This window comes from Cnephaeus nilssonii (genome assembly GCF_951640355.1).
Source record: "Cnephaeus nilssonii genome assembly, chromosome: 9".
Classification (NCBI taxonomy): Eukaryota; Metazoa; Chordata; class Mammalia; order Chiroptera; family Vespertilionidae; genus Cnephaeus; species Cnephaeus nilssonii.
This window is the reverse complement of record NC_137080.1, coordinates 91,086,624-91,101,471: the sequence shown is the minus strand read 5'-3', so window position 1 is coordinate 91,101,471 and position 14,848 is coordinate 91,086,624.

The following is a 14,848-nucleotide window of genomic DNA, read 5'->3' as shown; positions in this document are numbered from 1 at the left end:
ATCCCAGCCACAATAACAATTAAGAGACACTCTACCCCTAAAAAAGAAATGTATGGGGCCTAAACAATATAAAAGATGTGAGAAAATATTAAAACGCCCATACTCTTGAATGGAAGGCTTATGCAAAACATTTAAATTCTCTCCTAGTTAATTCACAGTTCACCACACTTTCAATTTAAATTCTAAAGAATTTGACTCAATTGGAATTTAGAAACTGATAAAATTTTCCTGCTTATACCAGTATTCTAGCAAATTAACCGGTAAGATTACTATAACGTTTTTGGAAAAGATAAATAATTGGGATGAGGAAGGGACATTTTCACTGCCAGATATTAAATGTATTATAAAGCTGAAGAAGTAAAACAAGATTGTGTCAACAAGAAGTAAGAGGCAAATCAATGGGGAAAAACAGATAGCTCTGAAACCCTTCCAGTAGCATATGATGAGAAAGACAGCTCACAAACCAACAGGAAGAGGTCGCTTACAGAGCAATGGATTGGAGAAATCGGCTGGGTTAGTTAGACCTGCACTTCACACTGTAGTATAAAATAATTTCCAGGTGCTTTAAAGCATTACATGTAAAAATAATGTCACTTTAAAAAACTAAAAAAGTAGGTAGATAACTACATTTGGATGAAGGGCTTTTAAAGAATAAAAGCAATAATCAGTGAAGTCGCATAAGAAAAGAAGAATAGACTTGACTAAATAGGAATTATAAACTTCTGCATATCAAAAACACTACAAAAGATTAAAACAATCAAACTAGGAAAAATTATTTGCGACAAATAGTTCACGCAAAGGGTTACTTTCCTTATTTTATAAAAGATGCAAAAATAAATAAATGCAAAAATAAAAACAAATTTAAAAGTAATCAATAACCACATAATAAATAAGGTGACTGTTTACTTCCATGTATGAATGTTGTGACACAGCATTAAGTAGAAAAACCAGGGTATAAAATTGCATACGCAGGACAATCCAAATGATATTAAATTAAATCATACACAAGTGTTTTTAAAAGCGGAAGTATAATCACCTAAATATTTTAAATGACCTCCACTGGAATGGAATTATAGGTGATTTTTATTTATTTATCTTGTTCTTTGCCAAATGTCCCAACTTTTCTATAGTAAACACGTATTGTTTATATATTCCATTTTTGAAAATTAGTAACGTTTCCCTGGCTGGTCCCCACGGGTGAATTCTGTCAATGGCTCTAGAGGGGGTTTGAAAAGAGGGTTCCGGAGTGTCTCCCCGAGCGGCAGCTTCCAGGTTGCTGCGCCCGTAGAAGCTTCCGGTCCTCCGGGGCCTCGAACACACGGCCTGGGCTCTCGGTTTCACAGAGGAACTGAAGCTGCAGGCCAGGCCTTCTCGGCCACACCTCCCTCCCGAGGAGAAGGCCAAGCAGCGGCTCCAGCTCTCGGGTCACTGAGCAAACTCAAGTCTTCCCATCTGGGTCCCTGCCTGCCACATCCTGGGAGTGAAACAAGCTGAGGGGAGGACAGGGGCTCGGTCTCTTGCTCCTGGGGGTGGGCCACCTGCCCCAAATTCCCCTCTACCCCTCCTTCCATCGAGCATCGGTTTCTCCTGCAAATGTGGGTTTCATCACACCCATCTTCCAGCCAGGTCTCCACTGGGGGCAGGCTGGAGCCAAGTCCGCTGACCTGTCACCGATACGGGCTATGCAAACGATCAGACACAGAGATGTGCCGTGACTAGCTAGAGCTGCTGGCCTCAGTCCCCTGGCCCTCCCTGCCGTGGGCTGATGAATGACCCCAGAACAATAGGGCCAAGGCCGAACCCCCAGGATCCAAATGTGACTTTGTCTGAAAAAGGTCTTTGCAGAGGTAATTAGATTAAGGGCCTCCCGGTAAGACCATCCTGGGTTTAGAGCGCCCTGAGTCCAACGGCAGATGTCCTGGTAGGAGGCCGGCAGGAGCCTGAGCCCGCGGAGACGCGCAGCGGGAGGACGCCGGGGAAACACGGGCGGAGGCTGGAGGGAAGCCCCTGCACCCGGGGCGCTGAGGCTGCGCCGCGTGACATCCAGGAGACAGGTGGCCTGGACTCCCCCAGAGCCTCCCAGGGCACCGACCCGCCAGCATCTTGCGTTTGCACCTCTGCCACCTGCGAAAGGCTACCTGTCTGTTGTTTGAAGCCTCGCGTTGTGGTAATTTGTCTCAGACAGGAAACTAGTACGCACGGTTTCCCACACAGCCGTTCAGCAGGGTGGGTGTCGGGGACTGGCGCTCCCCCCGCGCCCCCCCCCCCGGCTCAGCTGTGGGTGCCCCTGTCCTGTGAGTCAGGGACGCCCTGGGATACCCCCTCCTGCTGGAGGAAGCGCTCAGGAGCCCCCGCTGCACTGCCGGGGACTGTCCAGGAGAAGGAGGCGCATGTAACCTGCGAAGCGTTCCCTTCCTGGCCCTAAAAAAATAAACAAATCCAATGCAGTAACAGAGACACTAGTTAACCTTTGAAACGCACCGCAGGGCCGGTACGGAGGAAACTGAAGCAGGTGGACTCCTGGGGTGTCACTCAGGCCTTTTCTGCCCGGAGTGACGGCCATCCTTCTGAGTGCAGGGTGGGACCAGGTCTCCACCGCACAGGTCGCCCACAGGTGGCCGTGGAGGCGGGCCCGCTGGCCACCGAGACCCCGGGAAGGTGACCGGGTGGCCGGAGGAGCCTGTGCAGGGAAGAGGGAGCCTCTGCAGCAGCGTGACGGTCCTCTGGGGGGTAAGTAAGGTCACTCCACCAGGGACCCAGGACTTGGAAGGTCCCGTCTTATCTGCGGACCGACGGGCAAGCCCACTGGGTCGTTCTGCAGCACCGCAATGTACACGCCTGTGCAGCGGAAACACGGGTGCTCCACGGCACCCACACCTGGGAGACTGTCCCTGCCCTGAACAAGCTCCTCTGGGTCCTTTTCATAGAAACAGCTCAACATCGTTCACCATCCTCGTCGTCCCCCCAGGTGGGAGCTCAGCAACCACGGGCCACGGTTCGCTCTTCCTTTCTTTTGTTTATGTTCTTGTGTTGGCCCCACAATGAACACTGTCTTCGGGGGGCTGTCACCCAAGAGCAGGGGAGTCCCTCCCTCCCAAGCCCTGAAGAGTTTCCTTAACGGAGTAGGTGGAAGGCTTCCAACGCCAAGAGGCAGTCAGTGCCCAGGAGGGACGTCAGCCACGCCCCCTGCTTCCCATGCAAAGCGACATGGAGAAAATGGCATTTTACCAGCGCTGGCTTCTCGGCCTTCTGCTGGTGACCTTTGTCCTGGACGCTTTCGAACGCTGGAGTGGACCTTGCCTCACCTCAGGTTGAGAGCCGCTCCTGTAGAGCCTAAGACCATGGGAAAACACAGATATTTACATTATGATTCATAACAGTAGCAAAATTACAGTTATGAAGTAGCAACAAAAATAATTTTATGGTTGGGCGTCACCACAACATGAGGAACTGTATTAAAGGGTTGCAGCATTAGAAAGGTTGAGAACCGTTGGCTTAGACAGGCAGGGGTGGGGAGGGGCGTGGAGGTGGACCCAAATCAGCTTGTCCGCAGCGAGGCCGCCTCTTTAAACCAGGGGTGGTTGGCGATTAGGACCGCCAGGGGCACGGAAAGTTAAGTAAAATTCTCCTGACAATGCAAAACATGAAGACTAGAGACCATCCCACACCTTTAGCCTAGTTCCTTGATGTGATTTATATAAATGATCTTACAGAACAACACCGACGTAAGCCTTGCTGGGCCATGTCCTCTGAATCACGGTTTCCCAGTTCCAGATGTCCGCAGACAAGGTGGCATCACCATCTGGCAAAGGGCCCAGAGCCCCCAGCCCTGCCCCTTCGAGGGTGTCCACGCGTCCTTCCGCGTCAGGACCTGCAGATTGACTCTCTACGTTGCTGCAGAGCTTCTGTTGTATTTATTTATCCAACCCCCCCGCCAGTCGTTCGAATTTTCCCCAGGATTTTCTAACGTAACCCCGTGCTCAGGAAGCATCTCTATAAATGTGTTTTTGTGTGCAGAGGAGGACGTTTCTGGAAGGTGTATTCTTAAAACAGAGTGGCTGTGCTGCAGGGGAGACATTGCAATTCCCTTCCAAACGTTTGCCCCTCTAACCTCCAGCTGTGGGCTGTGGGCTGTGGGCTGTGGGCTGTGGGCTGTGGGCTGTGGGCTGTGGGCTGTGGGCTGTGGGCCCCACGGTGGCCACGACAGAGCCGGGTCCTTGTAGGACCGGAGGAGCCGTTCTTGTGTTGATGTGCCTTTCTTTGTTATCGGTGAAGGTAAGCAACTTCTCAAATGCTTCCTGGCCTCTGAGTTTGTTCTTGAGCAGCTGGCTCTTTCTTGAAAAAAGTATTTAGCTCATCAAGTATATTGTTTCCTCCAGGAAGTGCTCATTATGCTCCAGAGAATACATGGAAGCCCGTGCTTCCTGCACACACAGGAGCTTCTCACTCCCGGGAGAGAAAGTGATTATTCACTTCAGCATCGGCCAACGGGAAAGCACCCGGCGTTCAACGCGAGGACTCCTCAAGGGAAACCCCTTCTCCCCGTTCCCAGGGCTTGGCCCACAGACATGGCTTCAGAGGTAAATTTCTAGACTCCACAAAGGGTGGAAAAGTCATCTCACACTGCAAAACTAAATTTCATACAGACAAAGAAAAGGATCATCAGCTGTTTAGCTCAAGTAAGGATTGAACCAAATTCAATGTTAAAATCCTGACAACGCCTGGCTGGGGTGGCTCAGTGGTTGAACGTCGACCTATGAACCAGGCGGGCACAGTTCGATTCCCGGTCGGGCACCTACTGGGGTTGCAGGCTCGATCCCCAGTGTGGGGCGTGCAGGAGGCAGCTGGTCAATGATTCTCTCTCATCATTGATGTTTCTCTCTCTCTCCCTCTCCCTTCCTCTCTGGGAATCAATGAAAATATATTTTTAAGAAAAAATCTTGACATAAGGAGGCAGTCCTGATGGATTGACCCCATGCACATCCATGCCAGCCTCCTCCGAGGGTTGGGTCCCTTCCTCTCTCTCGGGGACTGGAAAGCTGAAAAGAAAACTTCCCAGACTTCTTTGCAGCTGGAGTTTCAGATGAGAACTTGGATCTGAGAAGTAGATGTTCTGGCCCAAGAAGGGGGAGGAGCAATGAGGTGGGGCCCTCTTCCCCTGGACCCAGCTGCTGCTGGGACAAGCAAGGTCAAGAGAAGCTGTGTATTTTTCAGCAGCGTTCCCGCATGTGGGCACCTCTCCATGGAGCAAGGGTGGCTCCCTGCTGCCTGGTGGAGGTGTTCCAGAACATTCCTTGAGGTACCACTTGAATCCACTCCTCCAACCCTTCCAATGACTCGGTACACCCTTGATTCCTTTTCTGTGAAAATTAGCTGATGGCGTTTCTGTTTCCTCCAACCGAACCAGACTGGTACAGCTTACAAGTACTTATCTTGACCGAGCCATTCAAGATACAAAAGAAACGTCTAGACAAAGGGCAATGAATCATGCTTCCTATAACACTTCAATCAGGTACCTCATCCCTGCTTCAAGGAAACGTGAGAAGTACAAAAGGCAGAAATAAATAAAAATCAATTGCCATAGATATAGCGTTCAATCTCAGAATTCTCAATTTTATTTTCTCAATCTATATGTCTCCTATGCCAGTCCCACTTGTTCTGATTACGGTAGCTTTGCAGCAAGCTCTGACATTGGGAAATATCGGTCCTCCAACTTTTTTTATTTTCAAGGTTGCTTTGGCTGTTCAGGGTCATTTGCCATCTTACAAGTATTAGGACTAGCTTTTCTATTTCTGAACAGAAAGAAGTTGGAATTTTGATAGGGACTGCACTGAATCTGTAGATCAATTTGAAAAGTGCTGCCATCTTAACAATATTAACTCTTCTGATACATGAACATGGGATGTCTGCACATTTATTTAGAGCTTCTTTAATTTCCTTCAACCATGCTTGCAGTTTTCAGAGTATAGTTTTTGCCCTTTGTTTAAGTTTATTCCTAAGTATTTTGATTTTTGATACTGTTGTAAATAGAATTGTTTTTCATTTTCAGATTGTTCACTGTTAGGGTATAGAAGTACAATAGGCTTCTGTAGATTAATTTTGTATCCTGCAACCTGGCTGAACTCATCCATTGGTTTGAATAGACTGCTTTCCTTAGGACTTTTTGTATACAATATCCTGTCGCTGGGGAACAATCTGGATGCCTCTTATTTCTTTTTAGCAAGGTTTATCAGGTTGAGGAAGTTTTCTTAAAATCTTTTTGGTTGAGTATTTTCATCATAAAAGCATTTGGACTTTGTCAAGCACTTCTGTGTCTACTGAGGTGATCACATGATTATGTCTTTCCCTTATGAATATGGTGTCTTACTGTGATGCTCAGAAATGCTTGGACCTGCCTGTGTGAGAAAACCAGAACCATATTCAAACACCAGGCCTCTAATCCCCGGCAGGAGGAAGCTGTACACAGTGGGGCCAGTGATTTTTTTAAAAATGTTTATATTGATTTCAGAGAGAGAAAGGGAGAGGGAAAGAGAGAGAGAGAGAGAGAGAGAGATCAATGAAAGAACATTGATTGGGTGCCTCCTGTGTGCCCCCTACTGGAGATTGAGCCCACAACCCAGGCATGTGCCCCAACAGGGAATCGAACCAAGACCTCCTGGTTCATGGGTCGACGCTCAACAACTGAGTCACACTGGCTAGGCAGGGACCAGTGATTATTACTGAGGACCTTCGATGCCACCCAGTTAAACCTCTTGAGCTCCCATGTAGTGGACTCCCTCTGATCCTTCCCGATGGGCATCCCCTCTTCTCTTGAAAACCTTTGGTGATGGGGAACTCACCCCCTAGGGTAGAGAGAGGTGGTGGGCCCCGAAAGTGACCTTGAAGGGTTCCAAATAATCCTTTGACTAAAAATTGTAGCTCCTCCTCAAAATATAATCAAAGCTTTCTCATTGGCATAAGCCAAAACCGCAACTCAGCCCTCCTTAGGTGAGAAGACCTTTGTTAGAAAGTGATTGGGGTTGTCAAAAAATTGAGGGGAGATCCATGGAGATCAGGACAGCTCAGAAATTCCAAGGATTGGAACTAGGAGACCAGACCCTGTTGGGACCTCGCCCCACCTTCCTGCTTCTCTGGCATCCCTCATGGCAGAGGACATGGCCACCCACAGCTTGGGGATAACTTCCCTGCCAGATCCAGTTGGAAAAATCCCAGGGAAGTACTCTGCTTGGCCTGTCCTAGGTCATATGCCATCGCTGGACCAATGGCTGTGGTCAGGGGAGTGGGCTGCTGTCAGGCCCTGCCTGGGTTACAGGGCCCTTCACCATTGCCAAGGACAGAAGACTCATGGAGTGGGAGGGGAGCCACTCCCAGAGGCAAAATCAGACATTAGCAGGATGTCAAGACAGGTACTGGGCTGATACCTGTATTACCTCATTGCCAACCAATCTCTCTCAGGGGTTGGGCATTGAAGATTGATGTTTCAAGTACAGATCTGTTACTGAGGGAAATCTGAGGGACTCTGTCACCTCCATTAAAACATCATCACAAGTTAATTTATCCAAGTACTGAGCCGTAACACAGGGAAGCCTCGCAGGGCTGAAACCCAGTGCAGGACACGTATTCATCTGCTGCGGCTGCCAGAACGCAGCACCAGAGGCTGGGGGGCTGGCCACCAGAAATGTGCTTCCTCACCGTCCTGGAGGCTGGAAGTTCAAGTTGAAGGTGTTTAGTTTCTTCTGAAGCCTCTCTCTCCGGCTATGTCCTCACACGGTCCTTCCTCTGTGTGCATACCTACTCCTGGCGCTCTCTGTTCCTAACCTCCTCTTTGGATAAGACACTCGTCCAGTTGGAGCAGGGCCCACGCTTGATGGCCTTGTTTTAGCTTAATCGCCTCTTTAAAGGCCTTATCTCCAAATACAGCCACATTCTCAAGTGCGGGGGGTTAGGCCTTCAACACAGGAATTGGAGGGGACACAGCTCCAACCAGAAGACGGAGCTGGGAGAGGATACGTGGCAGGCAGTGGAGTGAGGAAACCTTTGGCGCAGCCGGGGGTCCGTGAGGTCCTCAAAGTTGGCGACCGCTGGGGAGTGGGGTTGCCTCTCCTTTGGAGCCAGGACGAGAAAGCTGCCCTGGAGTTCAGGTAAGGAGCCAAGTACCTCAGGGCAACTGAGGTGCCGTCTGCAGCTGGAGGGGCAACTGATGCCAATCAAATAGCTTTCCTGGCCCAGCCCCTCATTTTACAGGTGAGGAAAGGGGGTGCAGAGAAAAGACATTGCCCAAGGCCACACAAACTGCCTGGACAAAGAGGCCAAAAAGCAGAGGTCAGAGTGAACGGGGCAGAGACAACCAGTGACTGCAAGTCCCTTCCACACTGTGGGGAGCGTGTGCCCAGGTGGGGCTCCCAGGCCCGGCTCCCGGCCGGAGAGGATGGCTCACGCATGCTGAGCACGTGCACAGTAAGAATGAGGCAGCTTACGGGCTGGGTGCAGGGTGTAGGGCAAACAGGTGAGGGTGCGGTTTCCCGGCCAGCAGCGCTGGGAGCTGCCGCCCCGGGGCCTGAACGGACATGGGGAGGAGCAGGACACAGCTCGGAGGGAGGACTGTAGGCGAGGGCGGTGACAGAAACCAGCCCTGCTGTTCAGGGACAGAGCCAACCATGGCAGCGGCGAGGCAAGACGGGGCTGGGGGTGCTTGGCCACACTCTCTTCCTCGACAACCCCCAGAAGCACAGGACGAGGGGGCCCGCTGGTGCAATCCACGCAGGCCGCCTCCTGGCCACGGACAGGGGTATGAACCCGACAGCAGGTCTGTCCAAAGGAGCACGAACGTGGCTGGGATTCCAGCTCCTGGTTCTGGCAATGAAATGTGGGCGGAAACGCTGGCTGCCTGCCCCTCAGTCTGGCCTGTGTAAACACCTTCCCAGTCCTCTCTGTCTCTGCCCCACCTGGGGCTGGAGGTCAGCCTCCACATGGAAACCACATGAAGGGCTGAGGAGTGCCCCCACCACCCCACCAGCCTGGGTCCCCGAGTGACTTCATGGAGGGGACCCCGTCCCGCCCACCAACAGGCCTGGCCACCAACAGTCTGTCCCTGGAGCGGAGGTGCTGTCTGCAGGGGGCGGCGTGGCCACGCAGGGTCACCTCCTCCCTGCAGCAGGGTCAACGGCCTGGCTCCCTCAGAAGGAGCTGGATTTCCACCCGGCAGGTCTCCCTCACGCCCAGGCGGCTGTGTTATCAGAAAGGCACTTTCTGGCCCAAAATCAAGGTGTGGTTGCGCCACAAGCTTTTGTTAGGTATTTCTTTGGGACCTTCTGCTGTGAGCTCTAACTCAGACCTCCTCCCTTTACTGATTGATTGATTTTTGGTGGCTAAACAAGACCCGAGTTGGTGAATTATTTATTCACTGTTCAGCCAGGAGAACATACCTATTTTCTTTTCTGCAAATCACTAGAGCTTTGTGGGCGGGTCTCAGAGCTGGGAGGGGGTCTGGCTGGGAGCCGGGTGCCGGCCCTCGGCTCCCCTGGCACCTCTGATCTTCAGAGTCCCATCCCTATGGCGGGTCAGCTCGCCATGCCATGTCCCATCCCTACGGCGGGTCAGCTCGCCATGCCATGTCCCATCCCTACGGCGGCGGGTCAGCTCGCCATGCCATGTCCCATCCCTACAGCGGGTCAGCTCGCCATGCCATGTCCCATCCCTACGGCGGGTCAGCTCGCCATGCCATGTCCCATCCCTACGGCGGCGGGGCAGCTCGCCATGCCCAGGAGGCTGGTGGGAGGAAAGTGCCTTAGCAGGGGCTTCAGGATCTCTGGAGATTCGCACACCATGTCCAGCCCCACCCCCAGGCACCTGCCCCCTGAGCATCTGATGTGCATCCCCTCCCCCCACCCCACCCCACCCCACAGGGTGAGAGCCTGATCAGGTCATCGGCTGGAGAGTGTGATCCTATGACCAAGGGGAATCCCTCTCTGACCAGACTGCTGGGATTTCAGAGTCACACGTAGAATCCTGGGGCTTTCCAGCCGGAGCACTTTCAGCAACACACGGCACGCCCTCGCGTTGGGGCGTTGAGGTCTGTTCAGACTATGATCTCCTTGGTCTTAGCTTGTGGCTCCTCCACGGGCAAAGGGCAGGTGTAGAGAGGGGTGGCTCCTGGCCAAGCTGGTCTCCCTCCAGCCTCCTGCCTGCATTATTCATGCCCATTACGATCGCACTCGATCGCACAGAACAGCAGTGCCGCCTCAGGAAGGCGGGACTGATGCGGTGAAGGTGACTCGCTCCTGCTCTCACACGCTTCTCACCTCTCTGGCAGCTCCATTGGACACTGGCCCCTTCACATGACTCTTATTTTTCTTCACGGCATGTATGCCGTCACGTATTGTTTATTCATCTGACTGGGTTACCTACCGCTGTATTCCCCAGTTTCTAGAACACAGCCTGGCATACACAGGGTGGGGCAAAAGTAGGACTACAGCTGTGAGTACACAAAACAGTTTAGTCTTGTGTCATTATTTATTATGGTGTTGTTTTCCATTGGAACAACAGTAGACCTACTTTTGCCCCACCCTGTAGTAGATGCCAAATAAACATTTGTTAGACAAACGCACACATTGCTTTATTTGAAGGTTCTCAGCAACTTAGTGTGGCACGCGGGGCCGAGGGCGCTGCTCCTTACTTCCCAGATGTGCAAACTGAGGCCCAGAAGTCCGGCTTCGCTAAGTCACCAGGGAACGGAGGGAGCCTCAGGCCTGAGTCCTAACCAGGGGCTGCGTGGGGGAGGGGCGTGGAGAGGCTCTTCACACCCTTGGCCTGGGTCCCAGACCTGTGCAGTCTCACTGGCACATGCAGATTCAAACCACAAGGAGGCATCTCCTCACACCTGTCAGAATGGCCACCATCAATACATCAACAAACAAGTGCTGGCGAGGATGCGGGGAAAAGGGAACCCTCGTGCACTGCTGGTGGGAGTGCAGACTGGTGCAGCCACTATGGAGAACAGTATGGCGCTACCTCCAAAATCTAAAAATGATTTAGAATCAAAAGATTCAAAAGAATGTGTGCACCCAGGCAGGGTAGCTCAGTTGGTTAGAGCAGTGGTCAGCAAACTGCGGCTCGCGAGCCACATGCGGCTCTTTGGCCCCTTGAGCTTTTAGCAAAGGCCAGCTTAGGAGTACCCTAATTAAGTTAATAACAATGTACCTACCTATATAGTTTAAGTTTTAAAAATTTGGCTCTCAAAAGAAATTTCAATCGTTGTACTGTTGATATTTGGCTCTGTTGACTAATGAGTTTGCCAACCACTGGTAGAGCATCGTCCCAAAATGCCAAGGTTTTGGTTTCAATCCCCAGTCAGGACACATACAAATATCAACCAATGAATGCATGAATAAGTGGAACAATAAATCTATGTTTCGCTCTCTCTCTTTAAAAAATCAAGAATATATTGGATACATTGAAGAGTAATTTACAATGCCAAGATTTGGAGACAGCCCAGGTGCCCATCAGTAGATGTGTGGATAAACAGCTGTGGTACCTGTACACAGTGGGATACTACTCATGGATAAATGTGATGGAAGAAGACTGGACTTGGGGTGGTGAACACACAATACAATATACAGACGATGTATTATAGGACTGCACACCTGAAACCTATATAATTTTATTAACCAATGTCACCCCAATAAACTCAATAAAAGATAAATAAAAGGTCTCGTTAGGGCCTCTGCTCAGAGTAGATAAGCTACTCAGAGATACAGTGAAAAGGAGGTAAGTTATTCCCAGCACAGGGGCTTGGAAGACAGGCATTTCAGAAACACTGGCCTGTGGGTGGGAGAGGAAGGGTGACATCAGGTGGCTTTTCAGTGCCTTCAGTTCCACCCTTACTCATGCTATTTACCTGCCCCAGAGGTGGTGAGCTCCCTGTCCCTGGAGGTGTTCAAGCCGTGGCTGCATGTCTATTTATGGAGTTTGCCTGAGTTGGAGAGTAGTACTCACATCCTAGTCGAGGCAGGCATGTTCCGTCACAGAGCAGGCTCTGTGGGCAGACAGCAGTCCCAACGCCAACACAGGAGGCGCCACCTGGTGGACATGGTTTTGAACTGCAGACCCTTCCATGGAACGAAGCACCTGTGTCCTCAGGAACCTGGGCTGCGAAGCCCGAGTAGAGCCCCTAACAGTGTCAGGAGGAGCCGCAGTTTGTGAGAGCTCCGCCAGGCCCTGCACCGGGCAGGCACCAGCAGGCGTCAGAGAGGCTACACAGGGAGGGTTTGTTAACGGGACGCGGGTTGCTGAGCCGTGCCTTAGGCTCGGAAGGGACACGTAGTTCCCTAACTTCATTCCGGATGGAGGAGGGCAGAAGGCTCGTTTGCTCCTCCTGCTCGTCTCTGTACCGGGGAGTGACCTGAGCTGTCTTTGCCCAGAAGTAAAAGTTCCCAACGTGTTCAGTTCTGCAGGAGCCTCCAGCGAACCACACCCACAACCCCAAAAAACGACCCCCCAAAAAAACCTCTCCTAGTTTTTGCCCCACGGACATCAGATTCTGAAAGATTCTGTCTACCACGGTGCAGGTTTTCATTATACTGTCATCTGTGTTTATTATCTTACTAGAGGCCCGTTGCAAGAAGATTCGTGCAATAGGCCTTCCTTCCCCTGGCTGCCAGCACCGGTTTTCCTCCAGCACCCGGGACCCTGGCCTTCGCTCTGGCTGCAGCGGAGAAGCCAAGCCTCTTCAATCTTCAGTCTTCAGTCTTCGCTTGGGCCAGAGCCTTCAGTCTTTGCTCCGCACCTGTGTATGCAAATTAACCCGCCATCTTTATTGGTTTAATTTGCATACTCACTCCTGATTGGCTGGTGGGCGTCTCAGACATATGGCCAAAAATTTGCATCTTTCTCTTTTATTAGTGTAGATTGTGTCGTTTGCTGTCGTTGAAGGCCTTTGCACTGCCAGGAGAGCACGGTGAGCTTCGTGTGTGAGCAGTTCCTCACCGAGTTTGCTTCATTAGAGCGAAAACAACAGCGCTGAGAGCCCAGCGGGCCTGGGGCGCAGCTGAGGTGAGAGGGTGCTGCCACTCCCGCACTTACCGGACCTGAGGGCACCCTGCCCTGCCGGCCTGAGCCTGGCCAGGCCAGCTGCTCCTCCCACCAGTCCTCCTTCCGGCTCCATGTCTTTCTGAGGAAAGGGCCTGATTGCAATCACCCCATGCCTAGACCTGGGTGTCAGGGCGGCCAGGCTCTGGGGAAGGCACAGGGAGCCCACAGCACAGGCCTGGCCCGGCTCTCCAACACAGCTGCTGGGCGCCCCACTGCTCCCCGAGGTTTTCCCCCAGAGCAGCTGCCCCGTGACATGGGGACGTGCAGGTGGGGCTGCTGGGTCTCCTCCTGCTGCTCCTCACGGGTCCCTCTCCCTAAAGGCTCCTCCTCTCCCACGGGAGGTCCCAGCCCTGACGTGGGGAGCCAGGCCCGCAAGCACAAACCTCAGGGGCCCTTCACCCCTCAGGGACCGGCCTCCACCATTGGCCCCTCCTGGTCCCCGCACCTGCACTTCCTTGGCCCCTCGTGATGGGGAGACCCCCACACCTCACCCCACACCTCACCCCTCCCAAGGGAAGGGGAGGGCAGAGCAGCCTGGACACTCCTCCTTAGGGACGCTTTCCCTGGCACCTGCCAAGCCGAATCCGAACGCACCGTGCCACCTTGTCACCAGGACCGGGCGCCTCTCGGCCTCTCCCAGACCTGCGTCAGCTGCGCTGCCTGTCTCCTCTGTGTGCCCCTGCCCCGTGAGCCGGTAACTTACAAGGATTTTGGAATTTAAGAAATTAAGATTATGATTAAAATATGTTTAAAATACACACAGACTTCAGGACAACGCACTTTACACTCCTCCCCCCTAGCCGGGGCCGGTCCCAGTGGCCAGGGAGCCAGGGGTCCCAGGAGTGGCTAGGCCCCGCCCAGCCAGCGCCGCTGCACCTGCCTCAGAAGCGGGGTGCTCTGCAGGCCCCAGCCCTCGCTCTGAAACGTACGTGTTTTCCCTGCACCTCTGAAAGCGCTGAGAGAGAGACTTGAGCAGAAAACACGTGGGGAGCGGCCCGGGGAAGGAGTCACGAAGGCTGGCACCACTAGCATCCGGCAGGAGAAGGACGGCGAGTGTCACAGCGTCGGCCCGGCTTCCTGCACGGAGCCCCGACCTGGCAGGCCCCGGTGGGAGGAAGTGCTGCTCGTGGTACACCTTAACCTTCCACAGTGTTCTGTGTCAGTCACACCCCAATAAAGCTGGAGGGGGGGCGGTCTGAGCTTCTTTGTGAGGGAAAAAGACTTTCTCTGTTGTGCTCAGAGACACAGAGAACAGACGGACGGTTGCCAGAGGGGAGGAGGCTTGGGAGGCTGCGTGGAAAAGGTGAGGGTATTAAGCAGCACCAGCCGGTAGTTACAGAACAGTCACGGGGATGTGAGTGCAGCACGGGGAATCAGGATCAATCACACTGTAATAACTAGGCCTGGCGCCAGGTGGGCACTGGGAATACTTTGCAGAGTGTACGATTGTCGACGACTATGCTGAACCCCTGAAACTAATACAAAATAATACTGAATGTCAACTGTAAGTGAAAAATAAAATTTTAAAATAATCCTATATAATAAAGAGGTAATATACAAAGTGACCCTCACGCCCTCACATCACAAGATGGCTGCCCCCACGTTGTCACAAGATGGCCTCCCCCACGTTGTCACAAGATACCCACCCCACGTCGACACAAGATGGCCGCCCCCACATTGTCACAAAATGGCCGTCAGGGGAGGGCAGTTGGGGGCAACCAGGCCTGCAGGGGTGGGCAGTTGGGGGCGATCGGGCCCT